This window comes from Heptranchias perlo, chromosome 8 (assembly GCF_035084215.1).
Source record: "Heptranchias perlo isolate sHepPer1 chromosome 8, sHepPer1.hap1, whole genome shotgun sequence".
Classification (NCBI taxonomy): domain Eukaryota; kingdom Metazoa; phylum Chordata; class Chondrichthyes; order Hexanchiformes; family Hexanchidae; genus Heptranchias; species Heptranchias perlo.
Window position 1 is genome coordinate 37,784,397 of NC_090332.1, and position 23,232 is coordinate 37,807,628.

The following is a 23,232-nucleotide window of genomic DNA, read 5'->3' on the forward strand; positions in this document are numbered from 1 at the left end:
TGTGCCGGCTGACAATGAACCACCCAGCCTAATCCCATTTTCCAGCACTTGATCCCTAACCTTGTGGGTTATAGCACTTCAGGTGCACATCCAGGTACTTTTTAAATGCGATGAGGGTTTCTGCCTCTACCATCCTTTCAGGCAGTGAGTTCCAGACCCCTACCATCCTCTGGGTGAAATTTTTTTTCCTCAGCTCCCCTCTAATCCTTCTACCAATTACTTTAAATCTATGCCCCCTGCTAAGGGAAGTAAGTCCCTCCTATCCACTTTATCTAGACCCCTCATAATTTTGTACACCTCAATTAAATCACCCCTCAGCCTCCTCTGTTCCAAAGAGAACATACCCAGCCTATCCAATCATTCCTCATAGTTAAAATTCTCCAGTCCTGGCAACATCCTCGTAAATCTCCTCTGAGAGGGGAGCTCTGGTGATGGATCCAAATCAAAACATTTAACCTATCTTTCTCTTTCAGTATTCATCGTCTGAAATTAGTTGAACCAGCAGTAAGCTTTCACAACGCACTCTGGTGAAGATGTTCACTAAGTCGGTGTCTTATAATATGTGTTGCCATCCCTCCTAGCAGTAATTATTTGCATGCAAAACCTTAAAGCTCTTCCCTCTGCTTTAACTCGGAAATACCACCAGGTCTATAACTTCAGCTGTCTGATGTCACCTGAGACATCGCTCAAATGCCAGCCGACACCTAATGATTCAATCTTGTTACCGGAGAAACTTGCATACAATGTCTATAAGAGGAGGGGGCAGAGGGGGCATTGACAACATTAGAGGCATAACCCCCTACACGGAGCAGGCCACTGAGCTGCTGGGGAGGCACACTGTTTTAGCTGTGGGAGATGGCGAGATTGGTGGGATAGTGCAAGTTGCAGATAGGTGGGAGCCCAGCTAGACAGTCGCCATGGCAACCCTGTAACATGGCAGACAGTCAAAGGTTTCCAACCCTTTCTCTGTCTCCCTCATCCCAAGGGGAGGCCTAGAAAGGATTTAGGTGGAACATCATAACTAGATGGAAGGTTTGAGGTTAGTGTCTGAAGTTATGCAGCAACTGACAGCTGTGACTCTGGAGTCAACTGCTCTCATTTGCAAGAACATCTGGGAAGCTTCTTCCTCATGGCAGGCATCAAAGAAACATGTGACAGCTGCATTGGCATCTGTGTCAGCCCCTCCGTCAGATTGTCCAGGGACCAGTCAGTGACTCCTTCTCCATGGATGTACAGACTGCTGCTCTGGTGACAGTAGGGGACAGATTAAACAGCACTCTTCACATCGGCTTTCAGACAGTGGGGACTGGAATGCAGATCACTGTCTCTGGAGGCCTTCAGAATTTGGTAGTTGCCATTAAACCAGCTAGCACACCAGTAAAATGGTGATGGATGGAATTGATCTACAAGAGTCTGCCATTTCTCAGGACATCAGCTCATGCCAGGCATCTGGTCTTCACTCAAGTGGCACATAAGAGGCAGCACCAAGCTGCCCAGGCAGAAGCTCAGACATGCAGCCAGCAGCACCTCCCTCCCAGGATCAAGCTGCCATGAGAGGAGGGTCACCTCAGTGTCATGAACTTTTTGTAGCACAAGAGCAGCCAACCACATCTTGCAATACCGGCCTTCATGTAGTACCTGGAAGGGTTAGAATAGAGTAAGAAAGGCACAGTATGACACCCAAGGGAGGAAACAGCAGGATGTCTTAAGTTCACTTTTGAGTTCCTTGTAATGAAGGAGAATGAGCACTTATTTTATGCTCAATTGTTAATGGAGATTGCCGTGGTACAGGAAAGGGAGCACTTATTTCATGCTTCAGTCAGATCATTTAGACTGAAAGAAGTCTGATATGGTGTTATGTTCCAGGATGCGTACTGGGTTGAAGTTATTTATATGAGTGTGGAGAAGAAGGAGTAATGGCAGTGATAACAAAGGTAGGTTGCGTTAAATCGATGAGAACACTTTATTGATAATTTTTAGTTCTGATACCTCTTGCAGCTGTCATTAAGCAGTCTTGCGAGTGATAGTCCTCCTGATTCTCTTCTGCCTCCAAAGAAGCTAGGGTCACCACCCCAGGAATCTCCATGCCCAGGATAGCAAAATTGTGAGGGGCACACCAAACTATAACTATGCACAATACATGATTTAGAGCATATTGCAAAGCCCTCCTGTTCTAGCAAGGTAGCAAAAGCACCCCATAGACATGGTTCTCTCTATGACTACTCTGGAAGTGGCATTTACCTTGCTATAGTTCTCCTCAGCTGCTGTTCTTGCAATTCTTAGACGGGTCACTACCTATGGCAGCAAGGGGTATATTTTGTCACCCACAAGCCATCCCTTCACTTTATCTTCCGTGAAGAGCTCGAGGAGAGCAGATTTCATTAGGATGAAGGCATTGTGGCAACTTCCTGCAAATTTGCATGTTGTCACACACAATGTGGACATTCAATGAATGGTGGTCCTTTCTGTTAAATTAAGAGGGTTAGCTGTAGGAATTTGCAATGCTATGTGGGTGCCATCTATTGTACTCTGTACTTTGGGGAACTCAGCAACATGATAAAACCATATGGCCCTATCATGCTATGGCCTTGCTGTCATGCCAAACTGGATGAATCCCCCAGCTTTCTTAAAAAGTGTGTCAGTTACCAGATAAATGCATGCCTGGATGGCACCCTGAGTGATATTACACAGATCGTCTGTGGCTGGTTGAAATGGGCCAGTGGCAAAAATAATTGAGTGGGGGTGTCACTTTCACAGCCACAGGCAGAGCTGTCCAGGCAGGTGATCTTGGCTGCAGGTTTTCATGCAGTAGCTGACACAGCTCTCCTATTGCCTTTTTGATGAAGTACACTCTTCTCATGCAAAGCTCCTCACTAAAGATCTGCTAGGCCTGTAATTTTTTTTGCTTTAGGGGACGAAATATCTCAGAGTGAATCCTCATCATATGCTGCCTCATTTTCCTTGTCCTCCATTTGTATTGCTTCTCCTCAATTATACTTGCAAACAAAGCCCATTATGAATCCCGTACATGGTACTCAGAACCTCTTACTATGGATGGGGACGAACATATCCCTGTGGTCATACAGGTCTTTAAGCTGTCAGAGGCAAGTGCAGTTCTGTGCATGTGGAAATGAAAACTGCAAAAGCTCTATTTTAGTTGCAGTATTCAGTGCTTAAAGTTTCTTCAGTCTTGAGACTCCACAATAAATACTTGCACAAGTCTCAGCTGTTGCTAGCAACAGGTACATCTCATTTAAATCATTTAAGTTACCCAGGTGCACGGCGAGCATAATGTCTGGGATTTTGTCACTCCAATGCCATAGGCCTTCATTTAAAAATATTTAAACTGTCTCATTGGAGAGAGTTCAGAGTTGGCAGGCAGATCACGGGGAGGCCTCTATGGAGGTCACTGCATTAAGGGTGGAAAGGGGTTCTGACCCAGAATACACCTCACAAAATGCAGGGATGATGAAATAGCACCCCAGAAACAACAAAAAATTAGAATAATTTTGGGGCCAAGATATGTAAGAGAAATATAGCCATTGGATAAATAACAGCAAGCAGTGGTTTACTGCAATAAAAATTGTTGAGCCAAGTCAGACTTCCATGATCAAAATATGTAAAAGGAAAATGGGTTATGTACTCAAATATCACAACTTGTGTCCAGTAAATCAGCACTCATAGATGGATAAAATTATTTGTACCATTCTGTTCAGTATCTTGTATCAAATATAAAAAATCAGTACATTTTAGTTGATTTTGTGCGAACTTCCATTCAGCAAAGGAGGTTTGTATATGTAAGCCTAACCTTAAATAGAAGTAATCTGGCACTCAATGTATCTTCATTGCCTTTTCAGTGTCTATGCAAGTCAGACCAGTGGGCAAGAAGAAATGGAGAACAGTTTGGAGGAAAGGTGAGGAGGAAGAAGTGATAGATAAACCAAGGCTAGAGACAGGCTTTATTTGGTTGTAAATGTTAGAGTGAGGTAGACACAATTGCAAAAAGAAAAGCTACTTACCAAAAATTGAGCAGTGAAGAGACGAATATATTTCAAGGGAAAGAAGCATGGGTAGGAACTGTCCAGAGTTGGGGCATATGCTGGGTGGGGGAATAGTGAGAAGAGATACTAACTGAGAGAGAGATCAGAGAAGCACTAGATGGGAGGTGGAGCAATAAGGAGACAAACCGAGTGGGAGGGAAAGGAATAGGGAGAGAAGTGTGCGATGGAGAGCAGGAAACAAACAAATGGGGTAAGGAGAGGTGGAAGGAGGTGAACAGCTTGGGAGACAGAACAGTAAGAGGAGAAACAGAAGATGATGCAGAGAGACGAGGTAAAGTACTGTCTAGGATGGAGAATGGTTAAAAAAAGCAATGGGGTTGATTTTAACTTTCCTCACCTAGTGGAAACTGGTCAGGGGGATGGTTAAAATAGAGAGACCACGATCTGGCTGACTGCAATTTTAAATTGGAGGTGGTAAGGACACCCATTGGAAATCGACAGGATCCTTCTTTAAGTATGCAGATTGGACTCCGATGATATCATCAGGACCCAACTGCCAATTTTAACTGCGTCTTGAATGGGGAACCAGTGGTGTCTTTCCCACCAGGCCAAAGCTGCATCAAGGGCCAGAAGAGGCTCAGTCAAGTAAGTTTTTAAAAATTATTTTAATTTTCTTGTAGATCAGGAGGAGCAGGACTGGTCCTCTGGGACCCACATGGAAATCTTAGGCCTCCCCTGCCCCGAGGTTCCACCCCCCCATCACGATTCTTCTACCAAGTCCCTCCGATCTAATTACCTTCTGCCGGGACTGTTCACATGTCTGATTTTAATGGCCGGGTTGCCGCTTCCTGGTCATTTTGGTAGGGTGGTTGGGAAGTCGGCAAGCGGCATACTAATGAGGCCTGGCCATTAAAAGCGGCTGAGCCTCTCTGCTAACACTCTTGGACGGATCCACCTTTCGCTAGGCCGCATTCCAGCCGGGAGTAAAAATCAACCCCATTGGTCCAATTTTAACTCCAGACCAGTTTTTGGCGAGTGAGTAGCGGTGTGAGTTAGAAACTCACCCAGAGTATTGGCCCAGAGTGATGCACAGAGTATTTTAACTCCTGGTCCTCATTTAAATCCCGCTGGCTGACTTTCTACCCCTCATCCGGACCTGACATGCATGCATATAAAAAAGGACTCCATCAGCTTTGGCCGGACGTCCTTGCTGCCTGTTCAGTTGAGCAGGTTAAAATCCCAACCAGTCAGCTCCCAGCAGCTCCAGGGCAGATAAGTAACCTGGGCGATGTTAACTGCCCACTCACCTGGTTTCCGCCGGGCAGGTAGGATTAAAATCACCACCACAGTGGTGAGAATAAAAGAAGGATCATGATCCAGTGATTAATTAAAATAACTTTCTTTGGTGTCCAGTAGCAATTTAGAACTGGGTAGGTTTTCTATTGTCTCTGTCCATGATCAGCAAGCAGGAATAAAGTGAGTGTGTAACAGTTGTCAGTGGAGTTCAAAACATTATGAAGTGATGCTGGAAGACAAATTAACCACCTCAACCAAACCACAGCAAGAATCCCCAGAGGCATGCCAGGAAATCAAATCTGGTGGCATTAATAATGCAGAGTAAACCAGGATATTTTCGCATATGTGACAGAACACACCATACTATCTAATGTAGTTTAAAGTGAATCTATCTTCTCAGCTGAATGCTTTATATCACTGATGGGGCTATGCCACCAGAAACCTGCTGAATTAAAGTTAATAAACAAATTAGCAGCTCCTGATTTTTTTCTCTGAAAATACTGAAAAGCTATGTACAAGAAGGCAGTGTAACAGTTAAAAATATATAGAAAAAAAAATTGTGTTTAGAAGATAAAATGCTGGACCTCTGATGAAAGGTCATCGACCTTCCTCTCTCCACAGATGCTGCCTGACCTGCTGAGTGTTTCCAGCATTTTCTGTTTTAATTTCAGATTTCCATCATCCACAGTATTTTGCTTTTTGTTTTATATAAAAATATATGGGTTGCTATTAACCCACATCTGTGGAAATGATCGGACAGTGTTGTGGGATACTACCCTACCTGTTCACCTCAGTGGCCTGACTGATGGCATGAAAATCACTGCTGGTTAAAAGGGTCCTGTTAAATAAGCTTGGTTGACCTTAAATGACTTCCAAGAAAGTTCAAGTTCATACCACTAAAATGCTCAACACCAATTTGCCATTAAACCGACAATTTCACCTGGAGATGCCATCAGGATGGCTGGTGTGGGACATAGAAAATTCACACTAATATGGAGAATATTTTTAGTTTAGGATTAAACAGAGAGTGCTTCACTCTACATCTGCTACTTATTATACATGACTTGAAGTCCATGATGTTAACAGTCAGTACCGGTAAAAAAAGAACTTTCATTTAACCAGTACCTTATCACATCCACAGGACGTCCCACAGCACTTTACAACCAATGGATTACTTTTCAAATGTAGCCACTGTTATTATGTAAGCAAGCATGGCAAACAATTTGTGCACAGCAAAGTCACACTAACATCAAATGAACAAGTGGCCAGTCAACGTATTTTTGATGGTGTTAATTTAGGGGGGGGGGGAAATACGAATGGTGGGCCGAACACTTGGAGAAAACTCTGCTCTTCTTCAAATACTGCTGCAGGATCTTTTATGTCCATTTGTACAAGCAGATTGCGCCTTGGTTTAAAGTTTCATCTAAAAGATAGTGCTTCCAACAATGAAGCATTCCCTCGATACTGTACCTAAGGCCCAGTATTAATGCGGAGACGGGAATGGAGCGGGGGGATTGGGCGGGGGGGGGACAATAGTGTGGGAATGTCCGATTTCAACAGGGATGCTTCATTATCATTTTACTTCCAGATTTTGCGTCTCCACTGCGCGTGAGCAGACCTACATGACGCAATTTCACCTCGACTATTTAAAGGCCCAGTTCACAGATGCAATGGAGGAGGAGGTTTGGAGTTTGCTACCTTAGTTTTCAAGCACTACATAAACAGTTATGGAAGGAAGGAGAGCTAAGACTGCACCTAGATTTAATGAGGCGTCCCTGAATGTCCGACTGGGCACAGAGAGGACCAGAAAGGAGGTCCTCTTTCCCAGCAATGAGAAAAGAAACCTGCAGCTACCACAAAGAAGGAGTGGTTGGAGGTGGCCCTAGAAGTCAGTAGCAGGAGCTACAGTGATAATGAGGACATGGATCCAGTGCAGGATGCATTTTAATAACCTAACTAGGTCAGGAAAGGTGAGCAAAGTTGCAGATTCACCTACATCCTGTAGGGAACCCCATCACTCTGTCCTGTCAAGTATACTCCATTCACATCACTCCTCACACTTAAGTTTCAGCAGCACCCATTGTTCCGTTTCATTGCACATCCTCACCTCCCCCTTCCTCCATTCACCAATGCCACTCACCCCAATCCTCATGTAATTTGATACCACCTCAGACAGCTCCCCGATTCTTAGCACACGTCCTCAAATGGCACTGTCAACATATTCCTTCAAATGCATGCCAGTGCCATTCACAATACAACTGCCTGATTGTCACCTTCACCGAATGCACTGCATTCATCAGATGTACATGTGCCTTACAGCCACTCATTGGTCTGTCGTGCCACCCTTGCAGGAGGAGACAGCGCAAAATGTCAGTGTGAGGGTGAGGACCAAAGGTGGACCCCCACAGATCGTGGAGCTTAGCCCAACAAAAGAGAAGGCATTGGAGATAAGCGGCATCATTATCTCCCTCAGCATCAAAGAAGGTGAGATTGGTAGTGTGTTGCAGCAAGATGGCTGAATTAATCTCTCAGTCCCACATCTCCAATAAGACAAAGTCATTTAGAGTTGACTTCAACATTTAATCAAGTATGATTATCTTACTCATGTGCATTTCAACATTTATACAGTCCCATGATTAAATCATATTTGTCTCTTCTCTCCTCCAGGACCATCATGTGAAGAACAGTAGGCCCTGCTAGTAGATGATGAGGATTCCTCAGAGGAGCTCATTCCTGCTGAGGGTGCACTGTCACAGGATATATGCGCGACAGGCATCAGTCCAAATACGAGCACATTGGTGGGTCCTCATAGACAGTTAGGTGGGACTTCATCAGGTCAATTGCACGTTACAAGTTAGCACGAGCAGAGAGCAGTGGTAGGGACAGCTAAGGAGAGTCCCCATCGGAGGGCGCACTCCTCTCCAAGCGCTACTCAGCTGGACAGAGATGCGGAACCTGGGGGGCCGTCTATGAACAGGAGAATGATAGAGGGTCAGCAGCAACTGTGCACATTCCTGCCAGGCACACTTTCCACAATATCAGAAAGGATGGAGGAGTCAGTTTTGGACTCCATACTTAAGAAAAGACATACTTGCTCTCGAGGCAGTATAAAGAAGGTTCACTTGGTTAATCCCGGGGATGAGGGGGCGGACATATGAGGAGAGGTTGAGTAGATTGGGACTCTACTCATTGGAGTTCAGAAGAATGAGAGGCAATCTTATTGAAACATATAAGATTGTGAAGGGGCTTGATCGGGTGGATGCGGTGAGGATGTTCCCAAGGATGGGTGAAACTGGAACTAGGGGGCATAATCTTAGAATAAGGGGCTGCTCTTTCAAAACTGAGATGAGGAGAAACTTCTTCACTCAGAGGGTAGTAGGTCTGTGGAATTTGCTGCCCCAGGAAGCTGTGGAAGCTACATCATTAAATAAATTTAAAACAGAAATAGACAGTTTCCTAGAAGTAAAGGGAATTAGGGGTTACGGGGGGCGGGCAGGAAATTGGACATGAATTTAGATTTGAGGTTAGGATCAGATCAGCCATGATCTTATTGAATGGCGGAGCAGGCTCGAGGGGCCGATTGGCCTACTCCTGCTCCTATTTCTTATGTTCTTAGTCCAGTTCATACATTTGTGGATTGATGTTGCAGGCCCTTGCACAGATATAAACTTGCATTGAGAGACTGGCCTCTTCTGTGGCACAATAATGAGTCCCTGCAGGCCCAGACGGTGGCCTTGCAAACTCTGAACAACAACATGTATACCGCCTTACACAGGCTGGAAGACAGATTAAGCGTGGGCTTCCAAGGCGTCGCTGATCTCCTCCAAGCTGCTGTCCCGCAGAGAGGCAGCAGTGATGTGCCACTGGCCCAGGAGGGGGAGGATGGCGATAAGGGAGATGAAAGTGCGAAATCCTCTCAAAGCATTTGAATGTCTCACCCGTTGCCTCCCCACCCCCCACCTCAATCAGTACTCCACATGCTGCCTCCTCTCCCACTGGCCCAGTCTGCCTCTGCACAGGTGCAGGTGGAGCAGTCATTGGCGGGGCTCTCACAGGCTCCAACACCCAAAGGTCATCGGCCGCAAGCACCTCAAAAGTCAGAGCAGGGATCAGAGCATTCTGCCTCTATCTCTGCTGAAGCCACAGGGATTGCACCATGTTGAAGTGCCAGAGATAGAAAAAGAAAAGCTTTATTATTCACGAAGGGTACACACATGGGTGCTTTTGAATATTTGTTAATATAGTTAATTTCTTAAATCACATTAAATTTATTACTTTGCACCACTTTCCCTTATTCCCCATTCTTGAATGGCGAGTGCCAACTGTGCTTTTCATTTGTTTGATGCTGAATGTGAAGAAATGAATTGAATGACACCAAATGGTTGATGTGGAACAAGTGGATGGATGGTTACAGGACTGCTTGTGTGAGTTGGGGTGGAGGGAGATGTTCTAGTTACTTAGGTCCAGCATGAGTGACTAACTGAACCTTCGAGCTATTAGGGCATCCCTGGCATTTCGAGCAGCGATGTGATCGGCAGGTCTGGCGTTGTGCGCCCCATTTTCCTCTTCCTCCTCACCATTGGAATCCTCATCAGATTAGGAGCGCTGAGCAGCTTGTTCCTCCTCGTTACTGTGCTATGTTGTGCAGAACTCAGCACACCACCATTATCATGGAGCCCCTCGGTGGAGAGTACTGAAGAGCACCTCCAGACCTGTCCAGGCAACTGAAACAGAATTTGAGCGTGCCGATAGCTTGCTCGATGACACATTTGGTTATCATGTGGCTCATGTTCCAGCGCTCCTGGTGTTCATCAGTAGGGTTCCTCAGAGGTGTCATCAGCCAGGTTCGAAGAGGGTATCCTTTGTCGCCTAGCAGCCACCCTTTAAGGGTGGTTCCAGGTACGAACAGGTCAGGAATGTTGGACTGCCGCAGTATGAAAGCATCATGGCAGCTCCCAGGGAATCTGGCACGGGCCTCCTGCATGAACTTTTCCTTCTGGTTGCAGACCAGCTACACATTGATGGAAGGAAATCCCTTATGGTTAACAAATGCTCCTGGTTGATGTGGTGGTGCTCGGATTGCCACGTGTGTGCAGTCAATGGCATCCTGTACCTGTGGGAAGCCAGCCAGGGACGCAAATTCGAGTTCCTGCTCATTCTGGCTATTGTCATCACATGGGAAATTTATATACCTCCCAGCCCTGGAAAACAATCCATTGGTCACCTGCCTTATGTATTTATGTGCAGCCAACTGCGATACCCCCGCTATGGCTCCGGTAGTGTCCTGGGAGGAACCAGAGGCAAAACAATTGAGGGCAGTAGTGACTTTCACAGCCACTGGTAATATGTGGCCAGCAGGTCCAACAAACAGCAGATCTTCTTTTAGGATGCTGCAGATGTCTGCGACCACCTGACATGGCAATCTCAGCCTTTGGAAGCACTGCTCTTCTGACAGGTCAAGGAAGCTGAGCCTCTGTCTGTAGACCCTGTTAGGTGGGCAGTGCCTCCTTCAACCTCAACCCTTCTGTTTCTCCCTTCTCTGCTGGCCACCCGCAGTTCCCTCCATAGCATGCCCTTGCTTCTGTTTATCCTCATTCTCTTCCTCTTCCGAAGTCCAATAAAAAGCTGCCATGGCACCATCCATTGTGAGCTTTTCTATCTGAACAACTCAAAACTTTCCAAATGACTCTCTCACACCAGGTACTCTCACCAAGCCGTGTCCCAGAGGGAACTGAGAAAGCAGCTGTGAGCACTGAAACTTTATTCAGATCGAGCCTCCTGACCTTTAATCACCCTGATAAAGTGCAGCTCAATCTCACTTCGGTTTCACTGCCAAGTCTCCCGACCCCCGGGAAACCTGTGCAGCAGCCGTTAATTCCAAATCGGGCTCCCAACTGCATTACAGCTCTGTGGACCCTCTCCTGCCAGTCATGAGGGGGTTTATAGCGAGGCCTAAATGCCAGCCTAGATAATGTGCTCAATTCTATAAGCAAGGCTTGATTCTCCATCCTTCTGACTCAGAAGCAAGTGAGCTACCCATTCAGCCTAGCTGACATTGACAACAAATGTAAGTCTTCTGTTCCCAAGCCGATTGCCATTATTTTGCTGAGCTTAAAACAAAAATCAACACTCCGAGCAATGTGTAGTCCATCAGAAAACAAAAATATCTTGTGATGGAAATGGTGAGAGTCTGAAATGTTAACTGTGGATATAATATTATGCAAGGGATAAAGATCAATATCGTGCATTTTTAGTGCACATATTTCAACATGAAGATGGCAAACCTTTAATTACCTTAACATGGAGAGTGTGCATAATTACAGTGCAATCTAGTTCCCTTTTTTAAAACCTGTACACTGTGTTAATTACTAGACAAGAACTGCACCAGTTGAAGAGCCTTTCAGATATGTATAGGTGCTTTGTCACTGATGGGATAATAATCAGTGAATTATAATAATTATTGAAGCTGGCTTTTAGCCATAAAACTTTTCAGATAATAAATAATAAATAATAAATACTAATCGTTGTGTTCCTGATGTCAAGAAACTGTAGGATATGAACAGTGAGGATATGAAGTTGATCAAGGGTCATTCTCTGAGAAGCAGCTGCAATTTGTTTTTTGCTTATAATTAGGGATCTCAGTTTGTTAAAGCCAGTCTTTCTGTGCAAGCTTCATCCTGTAAACTAATCTGTAGTGTCTCATCAGTTGTTCTGAACATTTATTTAATCCTAGAGGATTAATTGCTGTTAACAAGTGAGTATTAGTTTAGGGGTTATTCTCACTGACCATAGTTATGGGAGACTTAGTGTTTAGTTACGATGACAGTTATATATTTGGGAACTAATTAGCTTTATGTTATGAATATTGAAACTAAAACTAGAATGCATTTTAATGAGGGATAGTAATCTGGTTCATTTGGTGAGATACAAATTGAAACCTGAACATTAAACCACAAAACAGGAGTCAAAATGGCAGCATTTCTCACCCAAGCCCTTTTTTCAGCAAAACTAATCCCTCGGGAGTATAGTTAAGAGGTAGTGGCATTTTGACTTGTGTACTCATAAATCAGACACTTTAGTGCCACCAACTCATCCGTTCTCCTCCCTTATCAAACTATTACTTGGACAGATACACAGGAGGCAAAATATCTACCTCTCACAAGGGATAAAAGCAGAAGATCACAATCATTTTTTTCTTCAAAAATATGGTTTGAAAAACCTCTGGCATGCCTACAAGAATTAGAGGATAAGGCTACCTGGAATCAGGGACATTCCCTCCCAATGGACCACATGAAGTTAGAAACTCTCTATGACCATTTACAAATATGTGGCACTGCTCTTTCTTCAATCAGCTAACATAGTCTTTTAAGGCTGAAGTCAAAGACACCTTAAAATATTTAATTCTGCACTTTATGTGAATGTAATAAACATGTAGCATTTTTTGGGTGATTTAACACTGAAAGAGATTACATTGACTAATACAATGTTATAGTTCAAATACAAGAAGCATTGCAGGATAATGTTTTTAGAGATATGAATTATTTCTAACTTATAAAATAATATAACACCTTATATTTATTAAACCATAGATTCCTATAAACTGCATGCTTTTTCATTAGAAAATGCATGAAGGAGTTTGTAATTTTATACTCATAATATTACACATTCCATCGCACTTTCTAACTGATAATACGCGCAATCACCTCATTTTATGAGACACTCACTGGAGTCAATTTTAAAATGGTGGTGGGATGGCAGCGGCGGGGGCGGGGGGGTGTGGGGGCAGGGGAGGGAGCAGTGAAGGTGCGCGTGGCAAACCTGAATAAAAAAATCTTACCTTTTCCGACGTGATCGCAATGTAATTGATTAAAGTTGGTGATTAAAGTTGTTTCTGGGTTTCACACCCAGCAGCCAGCATGATTGCCGAGGGGAAGGGACAGAAAGAGAGAGAGGGAGACGTCATCTGGCACTGGAACAGAGAGTGGAGAGCGCTGAAGATGGGGGAGGGGTAAGGGGGAGATTGGGGGGGGAGGAGAGGAGGAGGTCAGAGAGGGAGACATCGGGGGGAGAGGGGGACATCAGAGAGGGGGACATTGGACATCAGAGCAGGGGGGTGCAGGTGACTTCGGTGGAAAGATAGGTTTATTTTGTTTTTTTAAACTTTGTGCAATGGTTTTTTAATTAATTTATTTACTTTATTTTTGCCTCATCCGGCCCTTCACGAAACCAGGCGTGAATCAGAAGCCGGGCGGAAAGCCGTCCAGGTAAGTTTAAAATCGGTTTAACTATCTACTATGTCCGAAATAATGTACCTTAAGTACCTCAATGAGGTACACTTGGTTCTCTAGCTATCATCCTGCTGGCTTTAATTGCCGGTGAGACTTCTGCATTCGGGAAGCACGCACGCACACAGGCGCATCTGTGGGAAACCCGGAAGTTGGCGGGTTGGGGCCGGCTTCCAAACCCGCTCGGGATTTTCTTGATTTTCGCAGCCCGCCCGCCCCCACAATTTCATTTGAAAATCGGGGCCACTGTGTCTCAAAGATGGAAATTAAGAAGTTATGGCTGGCCAAAGGGTGAATTACACTGTGCTCTAAGCATACTGTTGAGCTGGTGAAGCAAAATCCAACCTGACTCCTATATATGCAGAATTACAGGCTTTATAGTTGGACTACAAATACAGAATAACCTTGTGTTTTTTCTCGAATGTGAGTTGGATGCTTTGAAAATAAAACTGTGATTCACATTCCTAAAGCTACAGCCTATGCTGAGGGAGGGATGTGGCATGTTTCAACTGTTACTAGAGCTTAGATTTTTACAATTAGCGTTATTTCAATGCCAGCCATAACCAAGTAATTTTAAACGGCTTAATGACCATGTTAAAATCTAGTGTTAGAAATCTTCGGTATACTTGGTATATAAGGTTACTAGTGACAACTAGTGGTAGCACCTTTCTGCAAAACCAATGGAAAAACGTGAGTGCACACTGGAAAACTGTACATGTGTCCAATTAGAAAGTCTCAATCTTGGAAAATTTACCCCCTACACCTCGAAAATACTCTTGTCCTGTGTTTTAAAGTTAATTATTGCTTGCTGAATAGGACTTTTTAAAAACTGCTTCAATTAACTTTTCACATGTTGAGAAACTGTTAATTAATCTTTATCCAGAGCAAATGAAAAGCAAAAAGGAATAAAATACATCTTTTGCAGAGCTGAGCAGTGTGGTGGGGAAATTGCAATTGGTCACAAAGGATCACATGCAGCAAGAAAGAAATAATGAAAGATCTGAGATGCAGGGATATACATAGTCATGTTAGTGGTAAACTGGCAAGTAACTCATTGAAGATGGAATCTGTCTGCTCCTGGCAAGCTAAACCATGGAATTCTCCAGTTGTAGTCTGAAGTTGAACTAACTGTTTCCACTTGCAGCCTAACATAACACTGCGATAGAACACAGCTGAAGAGAAGATAATTTGATTTAATTACATTGTCACAAACACGAACATGGGAAAGTCTAATTTACCACTAAGACCCTTCAGTTCCAGTGTCATTGCCTCCTAAAGATGAGAATTACCCTCAACTCACTGCTATCTCTTCTCTAAATACAAACGTGAAAGCCATCAGCAGCAAGAATCGCCAAAATAATTACCACTTTGGTTCAGGATCCTTTCCACCAGGAAACTGTTGAATCTAGGTCGAGATTTGAGAAGGTTGTGGATTGAACAAGTACTAAAATATATAAAATACTAAAACACACACAATAATAGATACCAGGAATGATCACAAGATTCCAGTCTTCTCTCCGCATTCATACTAGACAGATATCATGTGTATAACTATCATTTGAAACCTAAGAGGTTACAGGATTGAACTCAGTCTTCTGGAGCTTTTATTCTGCTTTGGGTATGTTTTTATTTTTGTCAGTAGACGTCAATATTGTAGTCAAAGATGGCTCATACGCTGTATGTACTTAATGCAGAAGGACATCGGCACTAAAAGACAAATGATTATAATCAGTATAATTTTATCTAGTAATTAACTGGAAATAACAGTAATGGGTATTTTATACAAATAAACCTTGACTAACGTAAGTTCATAAGAAATAGGAGCAGGAGTAGGCCATACTCCTGCTCCTACTCCATACCTTCAATAAGATCATGGCTGATCTTCTACCTCAACTCCACTTTCCCACCCTATCCCCATATCCCTTGATTACCTTAGTGTCCAAATATCCATCGATCTCAGTCTTGAATATACTAAACGACCCACCATTCACAGCCCTCAGGGGTAGAGAATTCCAAAGATTCACAACCCACTGGGTGAAGAAATTTTTCTTAATCTCAGTCCTAAATGCCCGACCCCTTATCCCGAGATTATGACCTCTAGTTCTAGACTCTCCAGCCAGGGGAAACAGCCTCTCAGCATCTACCTTGTCAAGCCCTCTAAGAATTTTATACATTTCAATGAGATCACCTCTCATTCTTCTAAACTCCAGAGAATATAGTTCCATTCTTCTCGATCTCTCCTCATAGGACAACCCCAGGAATCAATCAAATGAACCTTTGTTGCAACCCCTCTATGGCAAGCAAATCCTTCCTTAGGTAAGGAGACCGAACTTGTACACAGTACTCCAGATGTAGTCTCACTGTATACCTTGATATCTTTTGGATAAAAAAGAACTAAATTTTTCACAAATCGCTCAGTGTTGGAAAATTTCATTTACTACTAAAACTTTACTTTTGAAATGGTCAGTTGCCATGCTCCAGCAAAGTATAGATCAGCAACAACCAGAACACGAAATAGTGCTATTTTTAAAATTGTTTTTGCATTGCACTTGTGCCATGCTTGGCCACCAGCTTTGACACAAGGGTCTTGCACAGTCAGCAGCAACACCAAAGTAAATATGGGTCTGAAATTCCAATCGGGCCCTTGGTGGATCTGGAGGGGATCGCCCCCACAGGGGATCAAAAAATGGGGTGGAACCCTCCCCAGGCTTCCACTCCATGTTTTCCGTTCTGCCATTTTCCATTCAGGGGTGGCATGGACAGATCTTCCACCCGCACATCAACTGGGCATGTGGCAAGAGTTCCTGGGGTTTTTACATCCTTAAAAGGTCTCAGTGGAACCTTTGCTAGTTCAGAGTTGGTGTGAGTTCCACGGAGACCCCCAAAAAGGCTCCAGACCTTGCCGGAAGAATTAATTTAAATATCAATGATGTTTTTGGATATCTTCTGTCTTTCATCTGGGAAGGGTCTTGAGGTCCTCCAAGTGGAGCAGCTCCACCTTCTAACAGACGAATTAGAACTTATGCTTCTGATGCACACTTACAGGTGTGATACACCTGCCCCAAACCATGCTAATGACCTTACCCTGTGGTGAGGCATATGTTGGTAAGTATAGCCATGCGGCTGCTTCAGTAAGGGGCAAGGTGTTGCTACCTGTGAGCCAATTTTCTGTCAAAGCCACGATAGCAATACAAACATCTACAATAAGGTCGTGGGTGGTAAGGGACTGATTTGCGAGTGAACGGACATTCTCGAGGGAAATGAGCCAATGAGGGATTGGTGATGTGCTAGCAGAGACCAAGAGGGCAGGGGTCAATGCGGTGAGCTGGACGGGAGTAGGTTGGCACGCTGAGTTGGAAAGTCAGCAAGAGAGAAGGATGGGCTATTTCGGATTTCTGCTCATAACGGGTGATGGGTGCCTCGATCAGCCTTTCTGAGATGCTGAGAGAGGCACAGAAGGTAAGCTGTGGCCTTATCTAGGGGGAATGGATCAAACCTTGAACAGCACAGCAGTAATAGTGGGACTGGGGAGCAAAGTATCCAAGAGGGGAAAAATGAAAGGTGGCATTACTGGGTGACATGAAGGGGAGGAGACATGAGAGACAGGCCCAAGAGGGGCCGTGAGAGAAAAAAAGGAGGTGGAAGTAATGGACTTGGATCCGGAGCAACAGCCAAAAGCGAATGGAGACAGAGGGAATTCAGGTTACATAGGCATGGCAGAGGCCATAGAATATGGGCCAGTAAAATTCATGACACATTTTAAGTTGTAACTCACATTATTCTCATTTCAGGGAGTAATACCTACTTTGTAAGGTTCTTGTTTATAATTTGAACCAATGCTTTGATTTTGCAACTAACAACATATTTTTAGTTTCTTTTTTACATAACATTTTACAGGAGGCAGGAAGAAAGGATTCTGTGGATGTGCAATCAGTAGAATGCATCATTTCCATTCCTACCCAGCCCCATTTCCCTGAAGAAGCTATGTCAATGTAAAAAGTCATAAATTTGTTATTGAGCTTGATACTATTGGTTTGTAATCCCAACACAATCACTACTAAGGACACTGCAAGTGTGACAGGGATTGGGCTGAGTGTGAGATGAGTTGGTCTTGCTAAATCATGCAAGGTCTTACTTCAAAAGGCTCCTTGCACAGGGAACAGAGGGATCCTCACGAGTGGACGGGCTGGTGGAAATCCAGTGAGGTGGCAGCTCTTAAAGAGATGCTGCTCATAGTTGAAGGAAAGGGTGATTTTTTTGCTGGCAAAAATGGGTGGGAGGGGAAATCTCCTTCTTTTGATGGTGAATCCCAGGCCCTGGAGGGCTGAAAGTCAAAATCCCTGGATGAAGCTGGTTGAGAGAGTGAATACAGTCTTCTGCAGGTTCATCTGCAGAAAAGCCTCTGAAGAGGGAGGGCCCAAACCCTGATATGAATGCTGTAACTGGGACAATTTGAAAACTGGGCTCCAATTTGCAGGATTGTATAGGCTGGGGGATCAGTTTGAAAAAAACATAATGGCAGGCTTCACACTCCTTAATGGAGCCATATGGTTTATTCTCATGTCATATGCAGAAGTGCGTAGCAGCTGGGGTACGGCAGGAGGAGGGACAGATGTGGCACTTCAATCTCAGGGTGACAGCACGTCCATCCAAATCAGCTGGCAGCCTCCAAGGACTGAAATTGCTTCCAATTTCCAGCCTTCCATCACCTTCACCTGGACTATCTCCAACTCTTCCCTTCCCCTCCTCGACTTCTCTATATCCATTTCTGGGGATGGGCTGTCAACCAATATCTACTATAAGCCCACCGACTCCCATAGCGACTTTGATTACTCTTCCTCTCACCCTGCTTCCTGTAAGGACTCTATTTCATTCTCCCAGTTTCTCCATCTCCATCGCATCTGTTCTGACAATGCCACCTTCCACACCAGTGCTTCCGATATGTTTTCCTTTTTCCTCAACCGAGGATTCCCCTCCACAGTAATTAACGGGGCCTGCGACCATGTCCGTCCTATTTCCCTCACTTCTGCCCTCACCCCTTCCTCTCCCTCCCAGAACCATGATAGGGTCCCCCTTGTCGTCAGCTTCCACCCTGCCAGCCTCCACATTCAACGTATCATCCTCCGCCATTTCCGCCACCTCCAGCATGATGCCACCACCAAATACATCTTCCACTCCCCTTTCAGCATTCCGAAGAGACTGTTCCCTCCGGGACACCCTGGTCCACTATTCCATCACACCCAACACCCGCTCTCCTTCCCACGGCACCTTCCCGTGCGAGCGCGGGAGATGCAACACCTGCCCTTTCACCTCCTCCCTAACCACTGACCAGGGCCCCAAATACTCCTTCCAGGTGAAACATCGATTTACTTGTACTTCTTTCAATTTAGTATACTGTATTCGCTGCTTAGAATGCGGTCTCCTCTACATTGGGGAGACCAAACACAGACTGGATGATCACTTTGCTGAACACCTCCGTTCAGTCCACAAGTGTGACCCTGACCTTCCGGTCGCTTGCCATTTTAATTCTCTGTCCCACTCCTACTCTGACCTCTCTGTCTTCAGCCTCCTACAGTGTTCCAATGAAGCTCAACGGAAACTCGAGGAACAGCAGCTCATCTTTCGATTAGGCACTTTACAACCTTCCGGACTCAACACTGATTTCAATAAGTTCAGACCATAACCACTGCTCCCATTTTTTCAGACAGCAAGTGCTGGTAATGGTTCTGCTGTTGCCATTTACAGCTCTTCTCGACCTATCTTTTGTTTCTTTACTTGTCCCATTACCACCCTCCTTGCCTTGCACCATCATCCCTTTTGTCATTTAATCACTCCTGCCCTCCACCCTATCACTGACCTTCCCTTCTGTTCTTTCCTCCCCTCCACTTCCCCTCCCCCTTTGCCTGGTTCTGTACTTGCTTAAAAACTGTTAAATCTTTAACTTCTTCTAGATCTGATGAAAGGTCATCGACCTAAAACGTTAACTCTTCCTTTCTCCACAAATACCGCCTGACTTGCTGAGTATTTCCAGCATTTTCTGTTTTTATAACCGAACGTAGTAGGTAGGCACAGAGAACCAATGTACAATGAGACATTACGCCAGCAGTCGCAAGGACCTCATGCTCCTGCACCAAGATTTATATGACCACCACCATCCCATGGGGTTTCCACTGAGGCGAGATGAGGAGAATTTTTTTTAAGCAACAAGTTGTTATGATCCGGAATGCACTGCCTGAAAGGGTGGTGGAAGCAGATTCAATAATAACTTTCAAAGGGGAATTGGATGAATACTTGAAGGGGAAAATGTTGCAGGGCTATGGGGAAAGAACAGGGGAGTGGGATTAATTGGATAGCTTTTTCAAAGAGCCGGCACAGGCACGATGGGCTAAATACCCTCCTTCTGTGCGGTATCATTCTATGATCAGACGTTGACTTGCATGGTCATGTCCATTAATGAATGGAATATCTTTCTATTCATGTAGGTCATGTGGTTGATTTGAGGAGCCTGGATGGCCACATGGATACCATTTATGAGCACTCTTAGAAACCCTGTACAAGTTCTGTACCTTGTCCAGCTGATACCTTCTTTACACAGGGAAAACAATGAGGGTGCTGCCTTTTGTAAGTACGGTGCCTGTCACTCATTTGGATAAATCCAATATCAGCAGACTTTCTGATCTGGCATATGTTCCCTGTGGAGACTTCAAAGAATCCCTATGCATAAAAGCTGAATCAGTGGTCACCTTGCGAACTACAGAAGAGCTATCCTCAATGTTAACGTTGTCAGCAGGTCAGTCTGAAACTGATGGCATTGCTCTATGAAAGCTTCCCTTCTCCTCTAGGATGTCCATATGGGCATGCCTCAATCTATAAAAGTAGGACCTAGGGTAAGGATGGGTGTGTGCTTAATGCCTGACGTAAAATGACACCTGCTTTTCTTACCCCTACATGAATTTATTTTCACCATCCAACTCACCCACTGCTCGTAAAACCCCTAAAACTTTACAAAGTTCTACAAACCAGTCCAGTCAAACACTGATGTATTGGGTTTATAATGCCGAGTTGCACTTCAGGGAAGAAGCCATCAGAAAAACATGAAATGCAGCATGAGATTCATTAGTATAATATCCAAAGATATAAAAAGAGGTTTCACAGTACAAGACTTTTCTCCAATATTGTGCTTGTCCTCACTGGTCAGCAGCACAGCCTCAAACCAAACAGGAAATTTTATCACTGCAAAATGTGAATCTCCACAGCCAATTTTACAATGCTCACTCCCACCAGTGAGCTTCTGTGCCATTAACAGAGCCTTACAAAATTGTCCCTTCTAGCCCATGGCAACCACTGAAAAGTTAAGGATTGTTACAAATTTAGGCCACATGACTCTGAACATATACATCATTTATTAATTAATACCAGTCAATCTCCTATGGAGTTTCACACTGTAAATTGGAGAATATGGTCACTCTCCTAACTCTCTCTGATGTCTTTGTGTTGTTGATTGACACCATTTCTCCTCTTCAGCATCTGTCTCAACCACTGCATCCTCCTCACTCCCTTGCTCCACTGTCACAAACCTCATCCTCAACCCTTCATCCACTCTCCCCTATGCCCACTTATACCCCCAAGTGTGGGTGACAAGAGGCCTGAGTCTCCTCACCCTCAATTAGTTTCCCTTCTATCCTTGCTTCCTATCTGCTTCCCTCAAAAAAGCTTTATTTCCTTTCAAAATTCAGCATTTTTTCTTTAAAAAAACTCAAATTAGAATGAGGGGAAACAACTGCCCATCTTCCTGTCTCTCTTTTTGTGCATAGGTGTTAGAAATTAGATGGCTTCAATATGAAACTGGTGTTTCTTTTTTTGAAAATTGAAGTAACATTAAATGAATACGGCACTCTCTCTCTGACCTTGGTCTGCATCACTCATTCCTTCTCTCTAGGGTTGCCAACTCTGGTTGGACATATTCCTGGAAACTTTGTCACATGACTTCCAGCCTCCAACTGCCCTGCTCAAACAGGCTTTTTAACCACTTTCAATACTTTTATAATTAATGAATTAAAGGATTCAAAGAAAATGAAAAAAACACAATTTTTTTTAATGGCCCTATGATTTGTCTCCCGGGTTGCTCGTAGCAACAAGTGGTTAATCTTTAATTCCTGGAGAATCTAGGACAATCCTGGAGGGTTGGCAATCCTACTTTGCTCTGCCTCATTTTTCTCTCCCTCTTTTCCTTCCCTCTCGCTCCCTTACTTTAATCTACTTTTTAAAGTTTATGGAACGTAAAACTAAAGCTACAACAGGTCAAAATATTGTCATTGTTTTTCTCTCATCCACACACAAATAATCCCTTTAAAAAAAACACATAATATAAATTATAACTCAGTAAAAGTTTTTGAAATTTGTCCTGTTTTTCAAAATTATTTGAAGAAAAGCTCCTAGGCATTAAGTGCTAGAGCAAGAGAAAAGTATCCCTCCAGTACAGTTGGCTGGTGCTGATTCATCCTGCACATGCTCAGACTGCACAATCCAAATTCAGTGTCAGAGATCTGGGCAGAAATATCAAGCCTAAGACCAGGCTTTAGGGAGCGGCTGAGGTCTTTAAGTAAAAACTTTAATAAAGACATTAAAAACACAAAAGCAATTCACTGGATAGATTTAATAATGCTGTTGTGAAATATGTTTTTTTCCTTTTGTTTAAACCTCTATTTTGGACATTAGAAATTTCAGTTCCTGAGGAATAAAAATGGCATCTGAAAAAAGTACACAGATCATTTTGAGTCTTTTATGGGAATCTAGTGACCAGATTGCACAATCTTGCAAATATACTCAACTATAAAATAGCAGCTATTGTTTGTTACATATTCAACATTGAAAATACCTATCACAGTGCCACCGACAAAGGTAATACATTCTGCAAGTAGTTAGGAGCTTTCAATGAAAATGTGTGCCCCACATGCCAAATTTAATATATAATAGATACATGAATTAAATAACTGTTTGGAGTGGCCCATCAGCCATAAAGCATTTGGCTCACAGCTGCATAGTCACTCGTTCAAATCTTAGCCTTGACTGGGACTTGAGACCACCTTAGCTCACAAGTGCGTTTTGTCTGTTTGTGGCTGGAGCACAAAATAAAGTGGTGTACGGCAGCGGGTTAATTTCACAAAGGAAGGAACAGACTGGTGGCGCTGGCCCTTTCCTGAGAGAAGTGTATTTCATGTTGGCTGATCACAGATCAACATTGACTGCAGTCCTGGAGACATTTGCCTTCCAGACTATCGTGGAACTCAACCTCCCAGCTCAAGCAGAAAGCACGGACTGAAAGGTTTGATGAGTAAATTTCTGGGAAAGGATTCATAAATAGCCTTCTGGTGTATTCTCAAATCATATCAATACATAGCACATTTAATGTGCACTGAGTGTTGGTATGAGAACCGCACTGCTTAAAATATATATCTTGTGATCTGTTCCTTTGAAATCCATATTTTTCGCACAGTACTACCATTAATAATAACCTTTGTGGGTGGAAGTATAGTGGTTATGTTACTGGACTAGTAATCCAGAGGCCTGTATTAATAATTCAGAGAACATGAGTTCAAATCCCATCATAGTGACATCTAAAAACTGGTATCAGTAAAAAGTGAACATGA

At 43.8% G+C, this 23,232-nt stretch overlaps 1 protein-coding gene across 10 annotated transcripts in view; it reads right to left on the bottom strand.

Moving 5' to 3' along the window:
* nrxn1a (neurexin 1a) overlaps positions 1–23,232 on the bottom strand; it is a 1,536,646-nt gene that overhangs the window by 851,115 nt on the left and 662,299 nt on the right. The gene's annotated exons all lie outside the window — the stretch shown is intronic.